Source organism: Ranitomeya variabilis, chromosome 4 (genome assembly GCF_051348905.1).
Source record: "Ranitomeya variabilis isolate aRanVar5 chromosome 4, aRanVar5.hap1, whole genome shotgun sequence".
Classification (NCBI taxonomy): Eukaryota; Metazoa; Chordata; class Amphibia; order Anura; family Dendrobatidae; genus Ranitomeya; species Ranitomeya variabilis.
The window spans coordinates 702,891,708-702,916,572 of record NC_135235.1 but is presented as its reverse complement, the minus strand read 5'-3'; the positions used below and the strand labels follow the sequence as shown (position 1 = coordinate 702,916,572).

The 24,865-nt window shown below is 42.9% G+C and overlaps 1 protein-coding gene across 1 annotated transcript in view; it reads right to left on the bottom strand.

The window, feature by feature from the left end:
* Nucleotides 1–24,865, bottom strand: part of LOC143766432 (uncharacterized) — an 805,019-nt gene that overhangs the window by 306,333 nt on the left and 473,821 nt on the right. The window lies entirely within an intron of this gene.

The following is a 24,865-nucleotide window of genomic DNA, read 5'->3' as shown; positions in this document are numbered from 1 at the left end:
CGCAACACTGTTCTAACTCGAGGCCAGAAGGGGGAGCTCTGAACCCAGTTTCAGGGGAGCTTCCCTAGATATATATTTGGTCTGGAGGAGGAGTTAGTCAGTCTGTCAGAGAGACAGAGGGGAGTCAGGAAGACAGAGGGGCCGTGCAGCCACGTGAGGTACTGCAGCTCCTGGAAAGGAAAGAAAGGAAAAGAACAGTTTGTAGAGAACGTGAAGGAGGAAGGAGCAAAGGAGAGTGAAAAGCTGGAGGAAGAAGCTGCTACTGAGCTTCCTCCACGCTGAGCGCATATACCGGTAGCCGGAAGACCGAGGTTGTGGGGATAACTTCATGCCCCATGGCAGAAACCGGTGGACAGCTAGATTTCAAGTCACCTGTCCACCGTTAACACCTGAAGGCACAGTAACTGATAGAGTCTGGAGTCATCCTGAGAGACCCTGTAAAAAGGCTCGAGTTACCAGTCATGCGGGTTAGTGTCCTACTAACCTGGGGGACAGAGAGAACGTGAAGACCTCGTGTGAGGCCTAAGACAGCAAGAGACTACAAGACAGCGCTAAAAGGAATACTTCCAACCCCACCTGGTTAGGTGGATTCCTGAGTCACTTCCAAGCAGGCGGGACCATACCAGCACCTGTGATTCGGTACCCGAGACTGTGGCTGCCTGAATTCCACAGTAAAGAGGTAAAGAGACTGCAACTTGTGTCCTCTGTTTCTTTTTACACAACCTACCACCTGTCCCAACTACACCAGGAGCCCTTTGGACCCAGCTTCAACTGTGGGAAGCCATACCATCCCAGCTGCCATAACATCACCCCAGAGGACCCCTTTAAGCAGTGTTGGTCATCCCTGACCGAATACCACAGGTGGCGTCACGAACATTTCTTATTTCACAAACCCCTTTAAAGACCTTCCCTTTAACATGGGCGCTCAGAGCCACAGTCCAGGTCGCAGCCACCGTGACACATCCCTTTAAGTACTGGACCCGGTACCGAGTACCCCACGGCCCTGGCGGGCGTTCCACTTTTCCCATAGATAAGAATGATGTAATGTGACGTCATCAGAATCTCTCACCTCTCCAGTAAGCCGGAAGAGGATCTCTAGGGTGAGGTGTAATATCCTCTCCTCCATCTTGTCTCTGTCCATATCCATCTTTGATGGGTAAATCAGGAAAATTTTCTTCTGTAGAAGATCTTCACTGAGAGGATCCGATATTGTAGAGACCTGAATGAGAAGAAGATGAGCCGATGTAACATCACATCCTGTGTAATAATACAATTACTGGAGATAATAAGGGAAATGTATGAGGAGATTTATTATTTTATTCAGTTTTCTTCTTTCCATCTACTAATAAAACCTATATATTTAGGCCACAGACAACAAGCAGTTTCTCCCTCGGAGTCGGCAGCTGAATACGTTTCTCATAGACTCATCTTCCATAACGCTAATTCTCCTCTCATTTACCGACACTGGAATCGGCATTAGCAATACTGCAGGAGATATTCATTACACGTGACAGGAGAAATAACGACTCCATGATGAGGACGACATCTTCATCTTCTACTACGGCTCTAGAAACAGATTTGTCCAGAGTCCGTCACTGACTCCATCCCCACCGGCCTCTATATGAAGGTTTCCCGTCTTCCCCGCACTGTAATCTTCTATCACGTTAGATCTCAGGTCTGATTCACCCACACAAGTTTGGGGCTTTTATAAAAGATTTTTTATTTCCACAAACAGCGCGAACAGAAATTATATGATCCCAAACTCACCATGTACAGGGTTTTATAGGGTTTATTTCTGGCCTTAGGGTTTCCTAAAATACAGGAAAAACGGCAGAGATAAGCAGATAATAAAATGTTTAAAAAGGAAATTGTCATCAACAAATTCTTGTAAAAAGGGAATAATATAAAAAAGCAGAAGAGTCAAACATTTGCTTTTTTTTTTTAACTCTTTTGTGCACAAGAGCATACATGTACACTGCAGGGACGACACAGGTGCGGCTGCAACAAAAACCCTGGCAGTTTAAGGGGAATCTGTCACCCCAAAATTTGCCTGTAAGCTAAGGCCACCGGAATCAGGGGCTTATCTACAGCAATCTGTAATGCTGTAGATAAGCCCCCGATGTAACCTGAAAGATAAGAAAAACAGGTTAGATTATACTCCCCTAGGAGTGGTCCCGCTGCGGTCCGGTCCGATGATCGTCGCGGTCCAGGTCCAGCGCCTCCCATCTTCATACGATGACATCCTCTTCTTTGCTTCCTTCTGCGGCTCCAGCGCAGGCATACTGATTTGCAATGTTGAGGGCAGAGCAAAGTACTGCAGGGCCTCTCTGACCTTTCCCGGAGCCTGCACAATGCAGTACTTTGCTCTGCCCTCAACAGGGCAAAGTATGCCTGCGCAGGAGCCGCAGCGTGAAGACAAGAAGAGGACGTCATCGTATGAAGATGAGAGGTGCTGGACCCGGACCATGACGATCATCGGACCGGACCGCATCAGGACCGCCCCTGGGTGAGTATAATCTAACCTCTTTTTCTCATCTTTCAGGATACATCGGGGGCTTATCTACAGCATTACAGAATGCTGTAGATAAGCCCCTGATGCTGGTGGCCAAAGCTTATAGGCGAATTTTGGGGTGACAGATTCCCTTTAACCACTTGCTGCTGTGAAAAGCAAACATGGCATCTAAGAAGGTGTGACACAGTTCGGCTGAATGCCCCCTGCCCCGAGGTATTTGATAGAATGAGGCGACCTAGTTACTAAGATACTTACATGCCTAATAATGGTGTCTGGGCCTGCAATGTATGAAGGTCTATTAGGCTGGGCCAGAGACAGCATCCTCTAGAGGAGTCTGGAGGCGACTCTCTCACACAGACCACAGGAAAGCTGGCATATTTGTGTGTATGGGGGAGTCGGGAGAGATGGCCGTCTGCCAAATGACCGTTCAGCCAACACTTATCTCATGTGTATGGGGCCGTTAGTATTTCACTGACAGCAGTGATGATACACGGCACTACAGTAGTACAGTGCATCACCGGAGCCATCAGAGGCTTGTATGTTGCATGATCGCACTAATCAGAACTGTTTAAAAAAGTAAAAAAAAAGGTTTAAAGTGAAAAAAGAAAAGAAGTATCCGTGACTATAGGGAAAACAGAGTCACTGCACAAATGTACGCGAAATCACGTCCATAACAACTTTATTATCCGTTACACAGTGGAGTAGATAGAAATCAGAGGTCCTACAGCAATAGCTATAATTGGGCCCTCCAACTTATATATTTGGCTGAGTCATATCTCCTGACTCTGCAGACCACATGCTGCCTTTGTTAATTTAAGTCTGCAACTACATAGACCAAAAGTCTGTATTTCTCACTTACTACACTGTGTGCAGAATTATTAGGCAAGTTGTATTTTAGAGGATTATTTTCATTATTGATCAACAACTATGTTCTCAATCAACTCAAAAGACTCATAAATATCAAAGCTTAATATTTTTGGAAGTTGGAGTGGTTTTTTTTTTTTAGATTTGGCTATCTTAGGAGGATATCTGTTTGTGCAGGTAACTATTACTGTGCAGAATTATTAGGCAACTTAATAAAAACCAAATATATTCCCATCTCACTTGTTTATTTTCACCAGGTAAACCACTATAACTGCACAAAATTTAGGAATAAACATTCTTGACATGCAAAAACAAAACCCCCAAAAAATTAGTGACCAATATAGCCACCTTTCTTTATGATGAAACTCAGCTGCCTTCCATCCATAGATTGTCAGTTGCTGGATCTGTTTACGACCAACATTGCGTACAGCAGCCACCACCGCCTCCCAGACACTGTTCCGAGAGGTGGACTGTTTTCCCTCCCTGTAGATCTCACATTTTATGAGGGACCACAGGTTCTCTATGGGGCTCAAATCAGGTGAACAAGGGGGGCCATGTCTTTATTTTTTCTTCTTTGAGACCTTTACTGGCCAGCCACGCTGTGGAGTAGTTGGAGGCATGTGATGGAGCATTGTCCTGCATGAAAATAATGTTTTCTCATTATACTGTGTGGAGGGATGGTGGTACTGTAAGAAGATTATACTGTGTGTGGTGGACTTGTGGTACTATGAGAACATTATACTGTGTGGGGGGGTGGCGGTACCATGGAAATATCTTTTGTGTGAGATGTCAGCACTGTTTGAACATTATACTGTGTGAATGGCATCATACATACTGCATAAAGGGTCTAAAAAGGTATGCAATAGGAAGCGAGAATTCTCAGCACTGTGCGGCGTTTGTACAAGAAGACTGCCAACCAGGCAGGACCCTGAGGAATCAATGGGAAGAGGGAGATTTTCAGCAAGGAAGAATCTAGATGGTACTTTGAAGATGCAGTTTCTTGATATAAAAGGCCCGTACAAAAAAAAGGAACAAACTTGTTGGCAAGCAAAGAACGGGCAGGAAGTGTGAAAAACTGAGGCTGAGGTTCGAGGCTGTGGTAAATTGCTTGAGGCAGCGGGTTGTGGCATGCCAGGAAGCAGAACCCAGGCGGCACCAGATGAGTCCCAGAAACCAGGCTATGCAAGCCAAAGCACAAGAACCAGACCTGCGCCAGACAAGACCCGGAGGCCAGACTACTCCAGGTAACAGCCAAGTCCGAACCCTCACTACTTCAGGTACTTGAGACGTCAGCCGTTGGTCAAGCACCAAAGATGCGAGAGTAGGTTTTGCTCGGGAGTATATGCCTGCAGTGAAGAACAGGAGGTGCGAGTGATCTGGGACATTGCTTAAAGCACTGATGTACCTGTACAGGGGTTGGTCCTGGAGACTACAACAGTCAGGACAGGGGCCGGTTGAAGTGAAAGCAGTTCAGCGAGCCTTAATAGACTGTCAGGAGGACGTGGCCTAATAGTAAGAACTGGAGACTTCCACTATGACCTGTGCTCACAATAGAGGTAGTGTTGAGGCCTATATGTGTTGGAACCATCACCCTTGTCAGTAGCTAACGTAACATATGGTTAGATGCTGCTATTACAGTGATATTGAGTCAGAGAATTCATTTTATGATATTGTATATTTCACCTCGTAATCACCCTGTTTTGTATTATTCACGGTTGCTATAGTTATCACAATTCCCCACCATTATCAGGGAAATAAATAATGATTTTAGTTACTTCTGCTTTCTATATGTTTGTGTCTTGTATCTGGTCACTCAATACAGGTACACAATGGGGGCATTACACTGTGTGGGGGATTGCGATACTGTGGGAACATTACACTATGTGGGAGGATGGCGGAACTAGGGGGAACAATATACTGTGTGGGAAAAGGCAGTACTGTGGGAACATTACACTGTGTGTGGGGGGAAGTCGGTACTATGGGAACAATACACTGTAGGGGGATGGTGGTACTGTGGGAATATTACACTATGTGGGGAGATGGAGGTGCTGTGGGAAGATTATACTGTGTGGGGGGATGGCGATACTGTGGGAACATTATCCTCTGTGTGGAGGGGATGGTGGTACTGTGGGAACATTATACTGTGTGTAGGAGATGGCGGTACTGTGGGAACATTATACTGTTTGTGGAGTGGATGGCGAAAGGGAACATTATACTGTATGTGGGGGAATGGAGGTACTGTGGGCACATTATACTGTGGGTGGGGGGATGGCGGTACTGTGGGCAGGGCTGTCAACAGGGCATTACTGCCCTGACTGGCGTATGGGGCCCGATGACCAGAGGGGGCCCACATCAGGCCCCGTCTCTTCTGGTCATCGGGCCCCAGCGGCAGGATCCTGCCGCTGTAGAAACTGAACCTGCGTCCGAGACGCAGGTTCAGTTAAACTCTATTGCGGTGCGGGCCCAGGCTGACAGCTGACGTCAGCGCGCACGTCGGAGGCATATTAGATCATTGTCATTCACCGGCTAGTGCATGCCTGGACTGCGTTAAGGGATCATCGTCGCAGGAGCGCGTCCAGGTAAGGAGAAAGTTTATTTTTATTTTTATTGAAAGTGGCAGGTGGGGCAGGATAGGAGAGACGGTGAAGAATAAAGACACAGGGGGCAAGAATGGAGACACAGGGGGCAAGAATGGAGACACAGGGGGCAGGATCAAGGGGTAGGATGGAGACAGATGGGACAGGATCATGGGGCAGGATGGAAACAGATGGGGCAGAATCATGGGGCAGTTTAGAGACACATGGTGCAGGATAATGGTGCAGGATGGAGACATGGGGCAGGATGGAGAAACGGGGCAGGATGGAGAAACATGATGCAGGAGGATACAATGGAGACAGATGGGGCAGGATCAAGGGGCAGAATCATGGGACAGATGGAGCAGGATCACGGGACAGATGGGACAGGATCATGGGACATCACATGGGGCAGAATGGATACTGATGAGGGCAGGATAGGAGAACACATGGGGCCAGGATGGGAGAACATATGGCTCGAGCTGGGAATGAAACACACAGGGGCCAGGATGGGGATGTTATTACCATAGGTGCTAATTAAAGGATATTATTACTGCAGTCATGTATTTATCTATTTTTTGAGGATACTGTTTTAAATTAAGGGGGGTCCTGTTACTGTGCAAAGCGACACTATGTCGCCTTTTTTGTCTCCATCTGGTGTAGTGTAGAGGTTGGGAAAAAATTAAGTAATGTGCTCTGCAAGCAGTGTTCTATATAACTGTGTTATTTCCTGCAGAGACAAGACCTGGCTGCAAGAAGTGATGGCAGTCTGTGCTGGATGAAGATGAAAAGCAAAGATGAAGGACTTCACCTTGAGATGTCACAGGTGAATCAGTGTGTTACCTGTACACTGACACTATACACTGTTATATACAGCGGTCCTGTGTACATTGTCACCAGTGATCACTGCATTACCTTTAAACTGACACTATATACAGAGCTCCTGTGTATAATGTCATTGATCACTGTATAACCTGTACAATATATACAGTGTTCACGTGCATAATTTTATATTACAGGATGATTTATGTAAACTAGAAGCTTGGGCTGATAAATGGCAAATGAGCTTTAATGGGGATAAATGTAAGGTCATGCACTTGGGTAGAAGTAATAAGATGTATAACTATGTGCTTAATTCTAAAACTCTGGGCAAAACCATCAATGAAAAAGACCTGGGTGTATGGGTGGATGACAGACTCATATTCAGTGGCCAGTGTCAGGCAGCTGCTACAAAGGCAAATAAAATAATGGGATGTATTAAAAGAGGCATAGATGCTCATGAGGAGAACATAATTTTACCTCTATACAAGTCACTAGTTCGACCACACTTAGAATACTGTGTACAGTTCTGGTCTCCGGTGTATAAGACATAGCTGAACTAGAGCGGGTGCAGAGAAGAGCGACCAAGGTTATTAGAGGACTGGGGGGTCTGCAATACCAAGATAGGTTATTACACTTGGGGCTATTTAGTTTGGAAAAACGAAGACTAAGGGGTGATCTTATTTTAATGTATAAATATATGAGGGGACAGTACAAAGACCTTTCTGATGATCTTTTTAATCATAGACCTGAGACAGGGACAAGGGGGCATCCTCTACGTCTGGAGGAAAGAAGGTTTAAGCATAATAACAGACGCGGATTCTTTACTGTAAGAGCAGTGAGACTATGGAACTCTCTGCCGTATGATGTTGTAATGAGTGATTCATTAATTAAATTTAAGAGGGGACTGGATACCTTTCTGGAAAAGTATAATATTACAGGGTATATACACTAGATTCCTTGGTAAGGCGTTGATCCAGGGAACTAGTCTGATTGCCGTATGTGGAGTTGGGAAGGAATTTTTTTCCCCATGGTGGAGTTACTCTTTGCCACATGGGTTTTTTTTGCCTTCCTCTGGATCAACATGTTAGGGCATGTTAGGTTAGGCTATGGGTTGAACTAGATGGACTTAAAGTCTTCCTTCAACCTCAATAACTATGTAACTATGTAACTATGTATAATGTCACTGTTGATCACTGTATTACCTGTACACTTATACTGCATACAGAGCTCCTGTGTATAATGACACCTGGATCACTGTTTTACCTGCACACTATATACAGAGCTCTTGTGTATAATGTCACTGGTGATCACTGTATTACCTGTACACTGACACTATATACAGAGCTCCTGTGTATAATGTCACTGGTGATCACTGAATTACCTGTACACTATATACAGAGCTCCAGTGTATAATGTCACCAGTAATCACTGTATTACCTGTACACTCACACAATATACATTGCTCCTGTGTATAATGTGACTGGTGATCACTGTACTACCTGTACACAGACACTATATACGGAGCTCCTGTGTATAATGTCACCGGTGATCACTGTATTATCTGTACACTGACACTATATGCAAAGCTTGTGTGTATAATGTCATCGGTAATCATTGTGTTACCTGTACACAGACACTGCATACTAAGTACAGATCTCCTGTGTATAATGGCACTTATGGTGATATTAGTAGACACAAAAGAGCACAGTGAGGTCAAAATACTCTGTTGTAAAAAAAAAAAAAAAAAAAAAAATCACAGTAATAAGCAAGTGCTAGTCAAAAAGATGGAAAAAAACCCAGGGTATTGATGTTTTTTTGCAAAAAAATGTATACTAAGCTGCTCCACCAATCGTCAAGGTATACCCATAACAGAGCAGTCCTAACTAATGTATATAATCCCTATCTGATTTATTTAAAAACCTGATCATCTGTATTGTACCTGTATAAGCAGGGTTCAGAGAGGGAATATCCATGTGGACCTGCTAGATGGAACAGCTTTAGTGCAAATGACCCACAAAGGAGTAGTGGACTCCACAGTCTTGTAGAAACAAGAGAACAATTATAGAACCAGAAACACATGGGCTACTTGCACATTGAACAAGTCTGTAGGAACATGTTCACATCACCACCAAGAAACTTGAAGACACAAAAGAGCACAGTGAGATCAAAAATACTCTGTTGTAAAAAAAAAAATACATCAGATAGGGATTATATACATTAGTTAGGACTGCTCTATTATGGGTATACCTTGACGATTGGTGGAGCAGCTTAGTATACATTTTTTTGCAAAAAAACATCAACTAAATACCCTAAATACCCTGTTTTTTCCATCTTTTTGACTAGCACTTGCTTATTACTGTGATTTTTTTTTTTTTTTTTACAACAGAGTATTTTTGACCTCACTGTGCTCTTTTGTGTTCCTACAGACTTGTTCAATGTGCAAGTAGCCCATGTGTTTCTGGTTCTATAATTGTTCTCTTGTTTCTACAAGACTGTGGAGTCCACCACTCCTTTGTGGGTCACTTGCACTAAAGCTGTTCCATCTAGCAGGTCCACATGGATATTCCCTCTCTGAACCCTGCTTATACAGGTACTATACAGATGATCAGGTTTTTAAATACATCAGATGGGGATTATATACATTAGTTAGGACTGCTCTGTTATGGGTATACCTTGACGATTGGTGGAGCAGCTTAGTATACATTTTTTTGCAAAAAAACGTATCAACTAAATACCCTGGTTTTTTTCCATCTTTTTGACTAGCACTTGCTAGAGTATTTTTGACCTCACTGTGCTCTTTTGTGTCTTCAAGTTTCTTGGTGGTGTGAACATGTTCCTACAGACTTGTTCAATGTGCAAGTAGCCCATGTATTATGGTGATATTAGTATTGTTTTTTTTTATTAATGATCAGTATTGCAGTATTCAGTCACTACTATGTGGTGGTAATATGTTGTCCGGCCATGGTGTGGCGGTATTTGCTCCTTGTTTGTGCTGTTATTTGGTCACTATGTGGTGGTAATATGTGGTTTGGTCATGGTGTGGTGGTATTTGCTCCTTGTATGTGCTATTATTTGGTCACAATGTGGTGGTAATATGTGATCCGAACATGGTGTGGTGGTATTTGTCCCTTGTATGTGATATTATTGGTCATTTTAAAAATATACCAAAATTGTATTGAATAATTTAACAAATGATTAATAGGTTACAGTAGAGTAGGGCCCGGCCAAAAGAGTCTACCTTGTCGTGGTGGTAACTTAAAAAATCTTTTGGCCAAAAGAAAAGCTGCCGGCTATATATGTAAGGCTACGTTCACATTTGCGTTGCGTCGGGCACAGCCGTGGCGACGCATGCGTCATGCACCCCTATATTTAACATGGGGGGGCGCATGGACATGCGTTGTCTCGCGTTTTGTGACGCATGCGTCATTTTTGGCGCAACTGTCAGGGCGCAGAGAACGCTGCCTGTAGCAATTTTTTGCGTTAAAAAAATGAACGCATGCGTCACAAAACGCAGCGTTATGCATGCGTTGTGCATGCGTTGTGCCCCCGACGCAGCACACAACAACGCAAATGTGAACGTAGCCTAACCTGGTGATGGGAACTGTTAATGTGTGATTGGTGAGACGTGGAGTTTTTCCCGGAGAGAGCAGTGGGACTGTGGACAGTTTGAGGAATGGAGCAAGGGCGGAGTCTCAAGGGGGCCCCGAAAATGTTTCCAGTAAGGGGCCTCGAAATTCCTAATGGCAGCCTTGACTGTGGAAACATTATACTGTGTGTGGTGGGGGATGGAAGTACTGTGGGAATATTATACTGTGGGGAGCATCATACACAGGGGCGGATTATAATGGGGTCAATCTGAGCGGTAGCCCAGGGCCCAGTGGTGTGGGGGGGCCCTGGGCTACCGCTCAGATTGCCCGCCGATATCAGGGCATTACTGCCCTGACTGGCGTATGGACCCGGTGGGCAGAGGGTGCCCGCATCGGAGGCTGGCAGCTGACATCAGCCGCAGTGTGCACGTCGCCGGTGTCTGATGTCATTGTCAGTCACCGGCGAGTGAGCGCTTCAGCTGCGAGGAGAGAGCTTCACCGAAGGAGCGCGGACAGGTAAGGACAACCTTTTTTTTTTTTATTTTTTATTGCGAATGGCAATCCGGGGGGCCCGGGTCAGTATGCTGGACACATCGAGGGCAATATGCTGGACACACTGGGGGGGCAGAGATGCTGGACACACTGGGGGCAGAGATGCTGGACACACTGGGGGCAGAGATGCTGGACACACTGGGGGCAGAGATGCTGGACACACTGGGGGCAGAGATGCTGGACACACTGGGGGCAGAGATGCTGGACACACTGGGGGCAGAGATGCTGGACACACTGGGGGCAGAGATGCTGGACACACTGGGGGCAGAGATGCTGGACACACTGGGGGCAGAGATGCTGGACACACTGGGGGCAGAGATGCTGGAGACATGGGCAGGTTGTAGATACGAGGCATGATTGGAGACACGGGGCAGAATGAAAGACATGGGGCAGGATTGGAGACAGATCGTGCAGGATCATGGGGCAGGATGGATACGATGGAGACTGATGGGGAGATCATATGGGGCAGAATGGATTCTCATGAGGGCAGGATGGGAGAACATATTGCTGAAGCCAGGAATTAGATACACGGGGCCAGGATGGGGGATATTATATTTACCATACAATTAAGGGATATTATTACTGCAGTGATGTATTTATTTTATTTTTTGAGGACACTGTTTTAAATGGGGGGCGGTCCTGTTACTATGCAGAGTGACACTATGTCACCTCTTTTTCTTCATGTGGTGTAATGTAGAAGTTGGGAAAAATTAAGTAATGTGTTCTGTAAGCGGAGCTCGAGATAACTGTTATTTCCTGCAGAGACGAGTCCTGGCTGGAAGAAGTGATGGCGGTCTGTGCTGGATGAAAGATGAAGGACTTCACCTAGAGACGTCACTGGTGAGTCAGTTTTACCTATACACTGACACTATACACTGTATACTATATACAGAGCTCCTGTATATAATGTCACCAGTGATCTCTGTATTACCTCTACACAGACACTGCATACTAAGTACAGATCTCCTGTGAATACTGGCACTTATGGTGATAGTATTGTGTTTTTTTTCCTAACTGGAAAGTAAATTGACTAGATCAATGGATGTTTGACAGGTTATAGTTTCACACAGCAACTATTTTTCTGGAATAATCTGGTTCAGGTATATGATGACCCCGTCGCATGACCGGGGGGCCCACAGTGTCTGAACAGCCTGGGGCCCTGGCTACCCTTAATCCACCCCTGATCATACATACTACATAAGGAGCATTACACTGTGTGGGGCAATAAAGGGGCCCTGTACTAGGAGAACAATCCGTTCCCTCACTTCCCGTCCTCCATAGTTGGGTCGTATGTATCTATTACAGGAAACAGAACAAAAACGTTATGATTCTTATAAAGTGGCAACAAAAACACCAAAAGAGCCTTAGTGCAGAAGGGGTTAATGTCCCCCGCGCTCAGTAATGGGGAATCTCCAGCACCTACCTCCACCTGCAGAGCCGCACTCCACATATATGGCTGCTCTGTGTGCACAGGACCTGTGATGAGGTCACAGGAGGGAGGAGTCAGGGGTCACATGATCAGGGGCCTTAGGCTATGTGCACACATTGAAGATTTCCCTGTGGAGTTTTCCGTGCAGATTCTGCATTTCTTGGCAGAAAACGCAGGTCAGAATCTACGCCTTTTCTTGGTATGTGCACACGTTGCAGATTTTTGTGCGGATTTCTTCCTTTTTTTACTCCTGCAGATTTCTATTATGGAATAGATGCAGAAACGCAGCAGAACTGCACAAAAGAAGTGACATGCTCCTTTTTTGAATCTGCTGCGTTTTCAGTGCAGATTTTTCCGCACCATCAGCACAGCATTTTTTTTTGCCATTGATTTACATTGTACTGTAAATCACTTGCAGATCTGCAGCGTTTCTGCTCGGAAAAAAAAGCTGCAGTTCTGCAGGAAATCTGCAACGTGTGCACATAGCACATAGTATGATATCCTCAGTGTAGACCCTACATGGAGACTTCTCCTCAGTCAGTGACATTCCCCCATTATTCCCCCTCACTACTGGCACAATTACCCCGCGCCGCCTTCTCTACACAGTGTTATGTGTGGACTGTAACGTGTGATTTCTCTGGAGACAAATAGACCCCACACATGAGGGAATTATCACCAGTTACCGGACGTCTACTATATGGTGACATATTTCTCTTGACTTACTGTATTTTATTATAGTGGTAACATTTCTTTGATATGACTAGTGTTTGTTTGTCAACCAAATAAACAACTATATGTGTGGTCGTGTATCTGTTTAAATACATAACACCTATAGATATGAAACAACAACCAATGATTTAAGATTAAAATATAAATTTTTATTATAAACACAATAATAACAGTTTAAAATTCAGGAAAGGACCACCAGGTGGCAGTAGAATGCAGGTTATCATACAAGGGCATGTCAGTAAATTTGGAATAATTGATGCGAACTCTGCTTCAGGAAAATGGCCGCCGCGATCTCCATCTGGGCACGCGCGGCATCCCGCGGCCATTTTCCTGAAGCCGCGGCCAGCAGAGCGCCGCTTCTGTGCACGCGCAGCCAAAGGAAGATGGCCGCCCCCACTGATCACCAATGAAATAGTGCACATCGCGCTTTTTTCACTCCCCTGTGCAGTGGATTCGGGCCTTGGGCATGCGCACACCACTACGCCACCAACGGAAAACTACGCAAGATCTGGGGGAAGACACCACGCCCATCTGACCAGACCAGCCTGATTGACAGGCGAACACGGCTACTTTGGTAACGTATATTGGCAGCATAGGTGGGGAATCGGGGTCCACAAAATACACTGTTGTAATGCACAGCTCAGGCCCTATTTAACAGTATTTTTATCTCATACGGAAAAAACACGTGTTTCGCTTCAGCTTTGCTGCTTTACACGATGCACTTTCTTTGATTGGTCCTGATGGATATATAATGCAATGCGATGGGCTCACCTTCAGTCTCCCTCGTCAAAGCTGAAGCGAAACACATGTTGGGCCATGTGGGCTCATCATCAGGGTATGTCTGACCATGGAAACATTTCACATGATTACATTCTGGTGCATTTGGTAACTATTTGATTTTATTTATATCCTTGGTTCCCTCCTTTATTTACTGTGCACGGCACTTTATTATATCTATTTTTTGGAGGTATATTATCTATCTATATAGTTTTCTCATGCACAGCGTTCACTTTAAATGGATACTTTCCTGATATATGCACTTTATATTGAATTACTAACACGCAGTGCAATGTGATTTATTTGGTGCACTTTACAGGTAATTTATTATTAATTATTTATTTAGACTTTTCTGGATAAATTTGACTTTTTTGTCACTGTATTTATTTATTGAGTACTGATTTATAATATCAATTCTGCCACATGCGCTATGTTCACTTTATCTATTACTCTTCCATATGGAATATACTATGAAATGTGAACAGTGCAATATAAGTAAAAATTACCTCAATTTTTTTGATCATTTATGGTGAGATTTCCATGCTCGTTACATTATCTGATTTCCTTAAGAAATTAATTATTCCAAATTTACTGACATGCCCTTGTATGATAACCTGCATTCTACTGCCACCTGGTGGTCCTTTCCTGAATTTTAAACTGTTATTATTGTGTTTATAATAAAAATTTATATTTTAATCTTAAATCATTGGTTGTTGTTTCATATTTAGTGTTTGTTTGTGAAAAAATCAGAAATTTGATGAAAATTTAGAAAATGTTGAAATGATCAAATTTTCACTTTTATGCAGATTAAATCAGAGCTATGTCTGAGATGAGATGAAGTCTGAATTTCTGAGTAGATGTGAATACCTCTTTTTAAAGCCTGAATTTATGGGTAAGTAGTAGAGATGAGCGAATATGTTCAGAAAATGATCGCCAAACATAAGTTCAGCACGAATATGGCACATTTGGATTCATGATCGGAAACACGAGTGTCATGACTCGGATGTCAGGTGACCCGGGAGAGGGGCTCCTTCCTGTCCCTAGCACTAAAGGGCACCCTAGCTTGCCCTGTTCCCCAGGTTACTTCTTCAAGTGAAGATGCCAAGGCCACATACCTTGCCTTATCTCCTGAGTCTGCGCTCTGTCTGTTCAGGTGGAAGAGGGGAGCAGTTGTGCACTGCAGTTAACCATTTAGACAAACAAGGCAACATGAACAAGGGTAAGGCTGGTTTCACATTTGCGTTTTTTGCCGCTGTGTTTTACCGCAAAAAAAAAACATGCGTTTTTTTTTTCTATATTTAACATTAAAAATGCATGCGGTTTTTTTGCATGCGTTTTGCCGCGTTTGACGACGCATGCGTCGTTTCTATGCTTGCGTTTTTTTGCAGAAATGCAACATGTAGTAATTTCTAGAGGCGTTTTTTTTGCCACAAAAAAAACGCATGTGTTTTTTTGCGGCAAAAAAACGTATTGCTGTCTATGTAAACGCATGCGTTTTTAAGCACATGCGTTTGTTTGAATTTAAAACGCATGCGTTTTTATAGAAAAAAACAAGAATACACACTGATAAGCCACCCCCCACCATCAAGGTGATAAAGGGATCCAAACCCTAACCCTAACCCTGATAAGCCACCCCCCACCATCAAGGTGATAAAGGGATCCAAACCCTAACCCTACCCCTAGGGATCCTAACCCTGATAAGCCACCCCCCACCATCAAGGTGATAAAGGGATCCAAACCCTAACCCTAAGCCTAACCCTACCCCTAACCCTAGGGATCCTAACCCTACCCCTAACCCTACCCCTAACCCTAGGGATCCTAACCCTAACCCTGATAATCCACCCCCCACCATCAAGGTGATAAAGGGATCCAAACCCTAACCCTACCCCTAAACCTACCCATAACCCTAGGGATCCTAACCCTACCCCTAACCCTAACCCTAGCTATTTCTATTTATAGTGGGTTTTCTTGTTGATTTTTATGATTGGCAGCTGTCACACACTTCTCAGCATGCGTTTCAAAAACGCAAACGCAGGAAAAACGCATGTAAACGCGGCAAAATGCCGCTTTTTTTTACAGCATGCAAAAACGCATGCATCTAAAAAACGCAGCGTTTACATGTGTTTTTTCACCACCTGCGTTTGCGTTAAAAACGCTGCGTTTTTAAACGCAAATGTGAAACCAGCCTAACTGAAAATACCAGGCATACAAATATTCACTCACATATAACAGAGGAATACACCAGAGTGTGGAGGATGCGAAAAACCAAAGTAGGAGAAGGAAAGGGAATTGTCAGACTTACAAACCCAAGCAACTGTCACAGATATATCCACCAAACTCCCTCTCATACTGTATAACCACCAAACGACTATCCTCCTAGCCATGCAGCATAACCTAGTGTGTGATGACGTGTTTCAGTCAGGACCCAGATTATATAGACGATGGGTGGCTAACCATGCTCAGCTGAGAGCCCAGACTCCCAGAGCTCCCAAAATGGCCGATTAACCACTGTACTATCAAAAGAAATGTATGCCATTTAAAAAAAAAGTGAAGTGTTTCTTTTCAGCGCAGGAGTAGGATCAATCAGACACTACAGTCTTCTGGCTCCTCTCTGTCGTGGTAATCCCGTGACAACGAGCAAGTTTTCATAAAATTGGGAAAAATCGGTAACATTCGGTAAAAGGGCATGAAAATATTTGCGTTGCCACAAAAGTATTTTTAGCACTTTGGCTAGGATATTGGTGATGTATGATGAGCAGGGGACACGTGGTTGATGAGGGGAGCTCAGAGGAGCCGTGTACTTGTAAAAAAATGTTTTCTAACTTTATGTGTCAACATTGTGGCTAGCCAATCAGAGTGCAGGAAACATCCACAATGTCCTGACACAACGGCTTGTGTCACTGGCTGCTGAAATCACATGTCCCTCTATATAAACAGTGGACATCTTGTTTTAGCTTCATTTTGTCACTATAACACTGCAGAGGCTGCCCCTGATGGTGGTACTGTTTGCTGATAGATTTTAGCTAGTTAGCTAGGCAGTTGTTTCTATGTCAGATAATTTAGATAGCTAGTGTCCTGTGTGGCTGTGAAATCGACCTTCCAGCACATTTTTTTTCTTGTGCCATTACTGATGACCATAGGCAAAGACAGCAGGGAACATTTCATAGAAGTGCGTTGTGCACTGCTTCTATTTTGCCCCATGCATGAGTAGTCCTTTCAAAATCTATTTTTTCAGTTGCTAAACGTGATTCAGCAAGGCATGTGTCACCTTGTCATTAAGTGCCACAGAACTTAATCTGTGTGCAGAGCTGTTGCAGAATAAAAAAATATTTGTTTCAGTTGATAACATGATTCAGCAAGCCATATCTCACCTTGTTACTTAGTGGTGGTGAAATTCATCTTTCTGCAGAGCTCATGCAGAGTAAAAAAAAAAAAAAAAAAAAAAAAAAAATTTCTGTGACAAACGTGATACAGTAAGCTAGATCTGAGTTTGAAATTGTTTGGAGCATATATTCTATGGTATATAGACCTCATCCACACTAAAAAAAAACTTTCTTCTGTTACTAACATGATACAGTAGGGAAGATCTCAGTTTGAAATTGTTTGGAGCATAGAGTCTACGCTATACAGAGTAAAAAAAATACTTTCTCCTGTTGGTAACATCATACAGCAGGCCAGATGTGAGTTTGACATTTTTGGGTGCTGATATTGTTCCCCATACAGGGGTTCACATGATAAAATATTAATTTGATCTGTTACTACCTGGCTCATCCAACTTTTCTGCTACTACCGTGCTACATAAAGCAGGCCTCATTTTATCTTTTAATTATTTTGGGCTGGTATTGTGCTCCAGCCAGTAGTCCACATTTCACAATATAAATTCTTAGTGCTATTAGCATGGTCCTTAAACCATGCCACATTTAAGCATTGGATAGGGCTTGGAGCAGTATTTCTTGCTTAGGGCTCATTTCCACTTGCGAGAAACACGTCCGTGTCTGGCATTTCAAAACCAAGCTGTGGCGCCGGCATTCCAGAGCAGAGCGTGCGGCTGCATAGGAACACATGGAGCTGCACACTCCGCTCCAAAGTGCCGGCACCAGAGCTTGGTTTCCACATGCGAGACACGGACGTGTTTCTCGCAAGTGGAAATGAGCCCTTAAAGTTTGATCAGTAACTGGTAAATGAGTGACAGGTGTAGGCCTGGTGCTCCAAGAATAAACCAAAAAAAAGAAGAAGTAGAGAGCCCAAACTAAAATAGAATAATTTTATTGACATTTACATTAAAATAAAAATAGAGTAGAAGACATTTTTAATGTAAATGTCAATAAAATTATTCTATTTTAGTTTGGTCTCTCTACTTCCATTTTTTTTGGTTTATTCACTTATTTTTGGAAGTGTACCTGAATACTTTTAAGGTCTTCATTTGGGTGTTTTACTGGTGCTCTGAGAGTTGTGCCAAGCTCAGGCAACACAAATGAAGGAGACCCAACTTGGAGACCAAACATTTCCAAAAATTTAAAAAGTGACATCTATTTAATTTTTTTTACTCACTTATTTATCGCCAATAATTCCACAGTGCTTTACGTACATTTACAGACATTAGTGACAATGTCCTCATTGGGTCTCACAATCTAAATTTCCTATCAGTATGTCTTTGGAATGTAGGAAGAAAAATAAGTTCTGGGAGGGAACCATCGCAAACAAGGGAAGACCATGCAAACTCTTTGCAGATGCTATGCTTGGTGGGGTTAGAACCCAGGACTCTAGCGCCGCAAGGCTGCTCATGTTTGTTCATTGACGACTCAATATTCTCGGGGTTAGAAACCTATCACTGCGATGCACACTGTGTGCCTCACTGCTGTCTTGGGGATAACCACTGTCAAAATTGTCTTCAAGCATGGGGGAAGCAACTGGCAAAATTTACTTTTGAATCGTGAAGCGAATAGACTGGCAACCCAGTAGTCAGCACTATTTCAAATCCTAACAATATGGACAACAATCATCTTGCAGATAGTGCTGCAAGAAGGAGCTCATGGGTCGGTCTCTTTCATGAGGTCCAAGTCCATAGTGTGTTGATGGTGGGATAAACTCAAGCTTGCTTTCTCCATCCCCTCCTGGCAAGCACGGACAACAAAGAGGAAATCATTATCCTCTAATTATAGGTGATGATTAAAATCTTTATTTTTATATAGCGCTAACATATTCCGCAGCGCTTTACAGGTTGCACACATTATCATCTTTGTCCCCGATGGGGCTCACAATCTAAATTCCCTATCAGTATGTCTTTGGAGTGTGGGAGGAAATTGGAGTACCCAGAGGAAACCCACGCAAACACGGAGAGAACATACAAACTCCTTACAGATGTTGTCCTAGGTGGGATTTGAACCCAGGACTCCAGCGCTGCAAGGCTGCAGTGCTATCCACTGAGCCACCGTGCTGCATGCTCGATGTTTGGGTTCATCATTTTCATATTATTTTTTAATCTACTGGGTGCCAAGATATTTTTAATAGTTGGAGCTCTACGGAAGGTCAATGCTGGATTCCTGGGAAGATGTTTCCCTAGGATGGGATCATTCAGGAGAATATACAGTACAGACCAAAAGTTTGGACACGCCTTTTCATTTAAAGATTTTTCTGTATTTTCATGACTATGAAAATTGTATATTCACACTGAAGGCATCGAAACTATGAATTAACACATGTAGAATTATATACTTAACAAAAAAGTGTGAAACAACTGAAATTATGTCTTATATTCTTGGTTCTTCAAAGTAGCCAGCTTTTGCTTTGATGACTGCTTTACACACTCTTGGCATTCTATTCATGAGTTCAAGAGGTAGTCACCGGGAATGGTTTTCACTTCACAGGTGTGCCCTGTCAGGTTTAATAAGTGGGATTTCTTGCCTTATAAATGGGGTTGGGACCATCAGTGGTGTTGTGCAGAAGTCTAGTGGATACACAGCTGATAGTCCTACTGAATAGACTGTTAGAATTTGTATTATGGCAAGAAAAAAGCAGCTAAGTAAAGAAAAACGAGTGGCCATCATTACTTTAAGAAATGAAGGTCAGTCAGTCTGAAAAATTAGGAAAACTTTGAAAGTGTCCCCAAGTGCAGTAGCAAAAACCATCAAGCGCTACAAAGGAACTGGCTCACATGAGGACCGCCCCAGGAAAGGAAGACCAAGAGGCACCATTGCTTCTGAGGATAAGTTTATCCGAGTCACCAGCCTCAGAAATCGCAGGTTAACAGCAGCTCAGATTAGAGACCAGGTCAATGCCACCCAGAGTTCTAGCAGCAGACACATCTCTACAACAACTGTTAAGAGGAGACTTTGTGCAGCAGGCCTTCATGGTAAAATAGCTGCTAGGAAACCATTGCTAAGGACAAGCAACTAGCAGAAGAGACTTGTTTGGGCTAAAGAACACAAGAACTGGATATTAGACCAGTGGAAATCTGTGCTTTGGTCTGATGAGTCCAAATTTGAGAGCTTTGGTTCCAACCACCGTGTCTATGTGCGACACAGAAAAGGTGAACAGATGGAATCTATATGCCAACCCGCGTCAAGGGTCCTTACATATTGGCAGTCCTAATCTAAAAAAAACACCAAAAGAGGAAAAACTTCCACTTTTCTAGACAAAAAAACAGTATACAGGCAGAGATGCTTACCTGTCCAAGGCCTCCAACAATTGCACTAACCAAGGTGCAGCAGACCGCTGTTTTTGTGCACCTGGGTATTTGCCATCTTAACTTGCGTCCGCTGCACCTTGGTTAGTGCAATTGTTGGAGGCCTTGGACAGGTAAGCATCTCTGCCTGTATACTGGTCTGTACTGTACCAATATTCCTGAATAGTTTTCCGTATTTCTTTATGGTACATACTGAATGTGGTGATGAAATTGGACTCATATTTGACTCATGACGTCTTGGTTTTGGTTATAATTAAGGATTCCTGATCCCGCCCCTTGACGTTGATGAAAGCACATTTTATTAATTTAGTTAGCTATTTTTGGTTTTGGAATCTTTCTTTTAGGACATTAGCCTGGACATTGAAGTCCGAATCTAATGTACAATTCTTCCTAATTCTCATAAATTGATTCTGAGGAATATTGTCTAACCACTTGGTGTAATGTCCACCCGTATAGTGTATATAACTGTTAGTATCCACTTTCTAAAATAATGTACGAGTACAGATGCGATTATCCAAGATAAAAATTGTAATGTCCAAAAAAGTCAATGCTTTCAGTATTGATGGTGGGAGCAAAGGGTAGTCCCCAATCATTGGTATTAATGTCCTGGATGAAGGATTGAAAATTCCCTCCTAGAATTATCCCATATAAAAAAAACAGGTCATCTATGAATCTTTTATAAATATTTTTTTTTTTATAAAATTATTAAAATGATTATAAATAATATTTCTTCAAAAATCCCTACAAATAAATTTGTGTACATGGGTGCGAGCTTCAAACCCATTGCAGTCCCAAGTAGCTGATGGTAGAATTTTTCTTGGAATGTAAAGAAATTATTATGTAAGATAAAGGATAGGCTTTCATATAAAAAGTCTATCTGATGTTCATAAAGTCTTAAATCCATCTTCAGATATTTCTTGAAACACATAAGACCAATATCATGTTGTATGTTCGAGTACAGTGAGGCCACGTCCAGTGTCATGAAAGCACAAGTGGGTTTCCATATCCTGCAATTTTGAATTAAATGAGAGAAATCCCTGAGAAAACTTTCAAGGTTAAGAACATGGATTTGCATAATTGTATCTGTGTATTCCGATAGATTGTAAGGGAACCAACACCTGAAATAGTTGGTCTCCCAGGGGGATTATTAAGGTTTTTATGGATCTTGGGTAGGTGACAAAAAAGGAGGTTAATGGATTTTTAACGGATAGGAATCTCTTCTGAGCCTTACTTAATACACCATATTCCGGAATTGCAGTAGTAATTGCTCAGAGGTTGTTTTAACCTAATGTTATCCGAGAGGCTTCGTAGTGCTTCCTTACCATAATCCTCACAATTCTGTATAACAATACCACCACCCTTATCAGCCGGTCTTATTACAAGATTTTGGTTTTCACTTAATGATCAGACGGTTTCCCTTTCTCCTTTAGTCAGGTTATGTGTGTTTTTTATTTTGTTCCTTGGATTTTCCGTGATAGATTTATATTTATTAAAGGGAATCTGTCACCTACTTTTTCACATAAAAGCTTCTGCCACCGCCATCACGGGCTTATCTGCAGCATTCTGTAATGCTGTAGATAAGCCCCCGATGTTACCTGAAAGAGAAGAAAAACAAGTTAGATTATACTCACCTGGGAGGGTGGTCCGATGTGGTCCGGTCCAATGGGCGTCATGGTCCTGGTCCGGCGCCTCCCATCTTCATGCCATGACGTTCTCTTCCTTGCTTCCTGGCTCGGCTCCTGCGAAGGCGTACTGTATCTGCCCTGTTGAGGGCAGTGCAAAGTACAGCAGTGCACAGGCACTGGGAAAAGTCAGAGAGGCCCGGTGCCTGCACATCGTAATTTCACCTGTAGAATTATGGGTGAATTCAGAGAGACCATGGCAGATGGCGTGACAACATAGACAATTTTTCAGATGGTATGTAATGATTTTATTCGGAAGACACGCCACTTTTAGCAAATCTTCCATCTTCTTTTTTGGTGCTAGGACATTTTTTAATGATGCAGCTCTATTCGAAATGTCAAAAAGAGGGATTGCTAGGTAATGTTTTTCCCACCCCAGCTGTCTGACATGCTCATGATGCTCCTGCAGAGTACGTGAGTAACTCACTATATCATCCAGGTAAACTCCCGCAAATCTACCCACCAGTGAGAAAAACATATAATTTATGAAATTTTCAAAGACTGATGGAGCATTTCTTAATCCAAATGGTATCACCCTCAGGTGTATTGAATGCGGTCTTCCATTCATCACCATGGCGTACACGTATAACGTTATATGCCACTCTGACGTTGAGTTTGTAAAATAATTTATCTCCAGATAATTGGTTAAACAGGTCAGGTATAAGAGGTAAAGGATAGGGATTGTGCACCGTGATTTTAATAAAAAAAAATAAAGGGGAGAAACCAGCGCTGCTTATGGTCAGAACGCAATACATAAAGTGCACATGCACATATTAATTTCTAACTGTATATCAAAATGAGACATTTAGCAAACAATTGGTCAATTCTTTGAGCCACCCCGTCACATCAAGGTATTCTCATAATGGGGCAGTCCTACTCTACGTTTTTTATATTCGCTCCTAAATGTATTAAAAGTGGGACCATACTGAATTGAAACTGTACCTGAAGCGTTTCTGAATCACTTCCATGGCGCCAGAAAGGGTACGCGCAGATAAAGGTCGACCAGGTCCGAACAGACATTTCAGATGTGACCTCCACACTGCCTGACCAGCACCACAGATAAAAAGTGAGACAGACACAGGTGCACACATCAAACAGAGCTTGGGGCAGGGCAGGGCTGCTGTATGTGTGTATGAAAATGACATTTATGAATGTATTAGAAGTATGTTAAAAATATTACATTAATTAAGATCCCCAATGAATAGACCAATAAAATATATGATGAATATGACAATAAAATGTTATAATTAATAAATTATGAAATCTAAAAGGCGCTCACAAAAATACATCTGTAAATCTGTAATTTCGCTGAGTCCATGTGGAGTAAGGTGTTTAGTTTATAAATCCAAAACATTTCTTTCCAATTTAGTTGTTCAATGCGATTCTGAGCCTGTGGGGAAATCTCCTCTATGGGGAATATTTTCCGTTTTGTCATCTTTATTGTGTTTGATGGTGCAGTGGCGTGAAAGCCCATGTTTGAGAAAACCCTATTGGAACTTGGAATGGTGTGAGTTCAGCCTTTTGTGGAGGAGTTGGGTCGTCCTTCCCACATATAAATTCTGACATTAGCATATAATCACATAATTACATAACTGGTGGAACATGACATGGGACTTTTCATAGGGAAAATGTCACCTGTAGAATTAAGGGTGAATTCAGAGACACCATGGCAGATCGCGTGACAACATAGACAATGTTTCATATCGCATGTAATGATTTTTTTCGGAAGATACGCCACTTTTAGTGAATCTTCCATCTTCTTTTTTATCTTTCTTGGTGCTAGGACATTTTTTAATGATGGAGCTCTATTCGAAATATCAAATTGGAATTGCTGGGTAATGTTTTTCAGCTGTCTGACATGCTCGTGATGCTCCTGCAGAGTTCGTGAGTAACTCAATATATCATCCAGGTAAACTCCCGCAAATCTACCCACCAGTGAGAAAAATATAATTTATGAAATTTTCAAAGACTGCCGGAGCATTGGTTAATCCAAATAGCATCACCAAATTTTCAATCTGCCCCTCAGGTGTATTGAATGCGGTCTTCCATTCATCACCATGGCGTACATGTATAAGGTTATATGCCCCTCTCACGTTGAGTTTGTAAAATCATTTATCTCCAGATAATGGGTTAAACAGGTCAGATATAAGGGGTAAAGGATAGGGAGTGTGTACCGTGCTTGTATTAATCTTTCTAAAATCCAAGCATGGACGCAGCCCTCCATCCTTTTAACAAAGAAAACCCCACGGTGACTGGAGAGGTGGATGGCCGTACATGAGCCTTAGGGCTCATTTCCACTGGCGAGGAAAACGGACGAGTGCAATCCGATAAAAAATCGGATTGCACTCGGACCAATGTTATTCAATAGGTGTCTTTTCATTTGCGATTTTTTTCTCAGCCGAAATCGGACTGAGAAAAAAATCGCAGCATGCTGCATATTGCTGCGATTCTCGGACGAGACTCACCAATGCAAGTCAATGGGTGCGAGAGAAAAAACGGACGGAATACGGACCATCCGTATTCCGTCCGTTTTTTACGGATACATCACCATTCTGTAGCATAGAACACTGTCCTTGGTCCTGTAAATGACTGTCTAAAATAGTTGCAGAGAAAAAAAACGGATTGCATACGGATGTAAAACGGATGGTGCGAT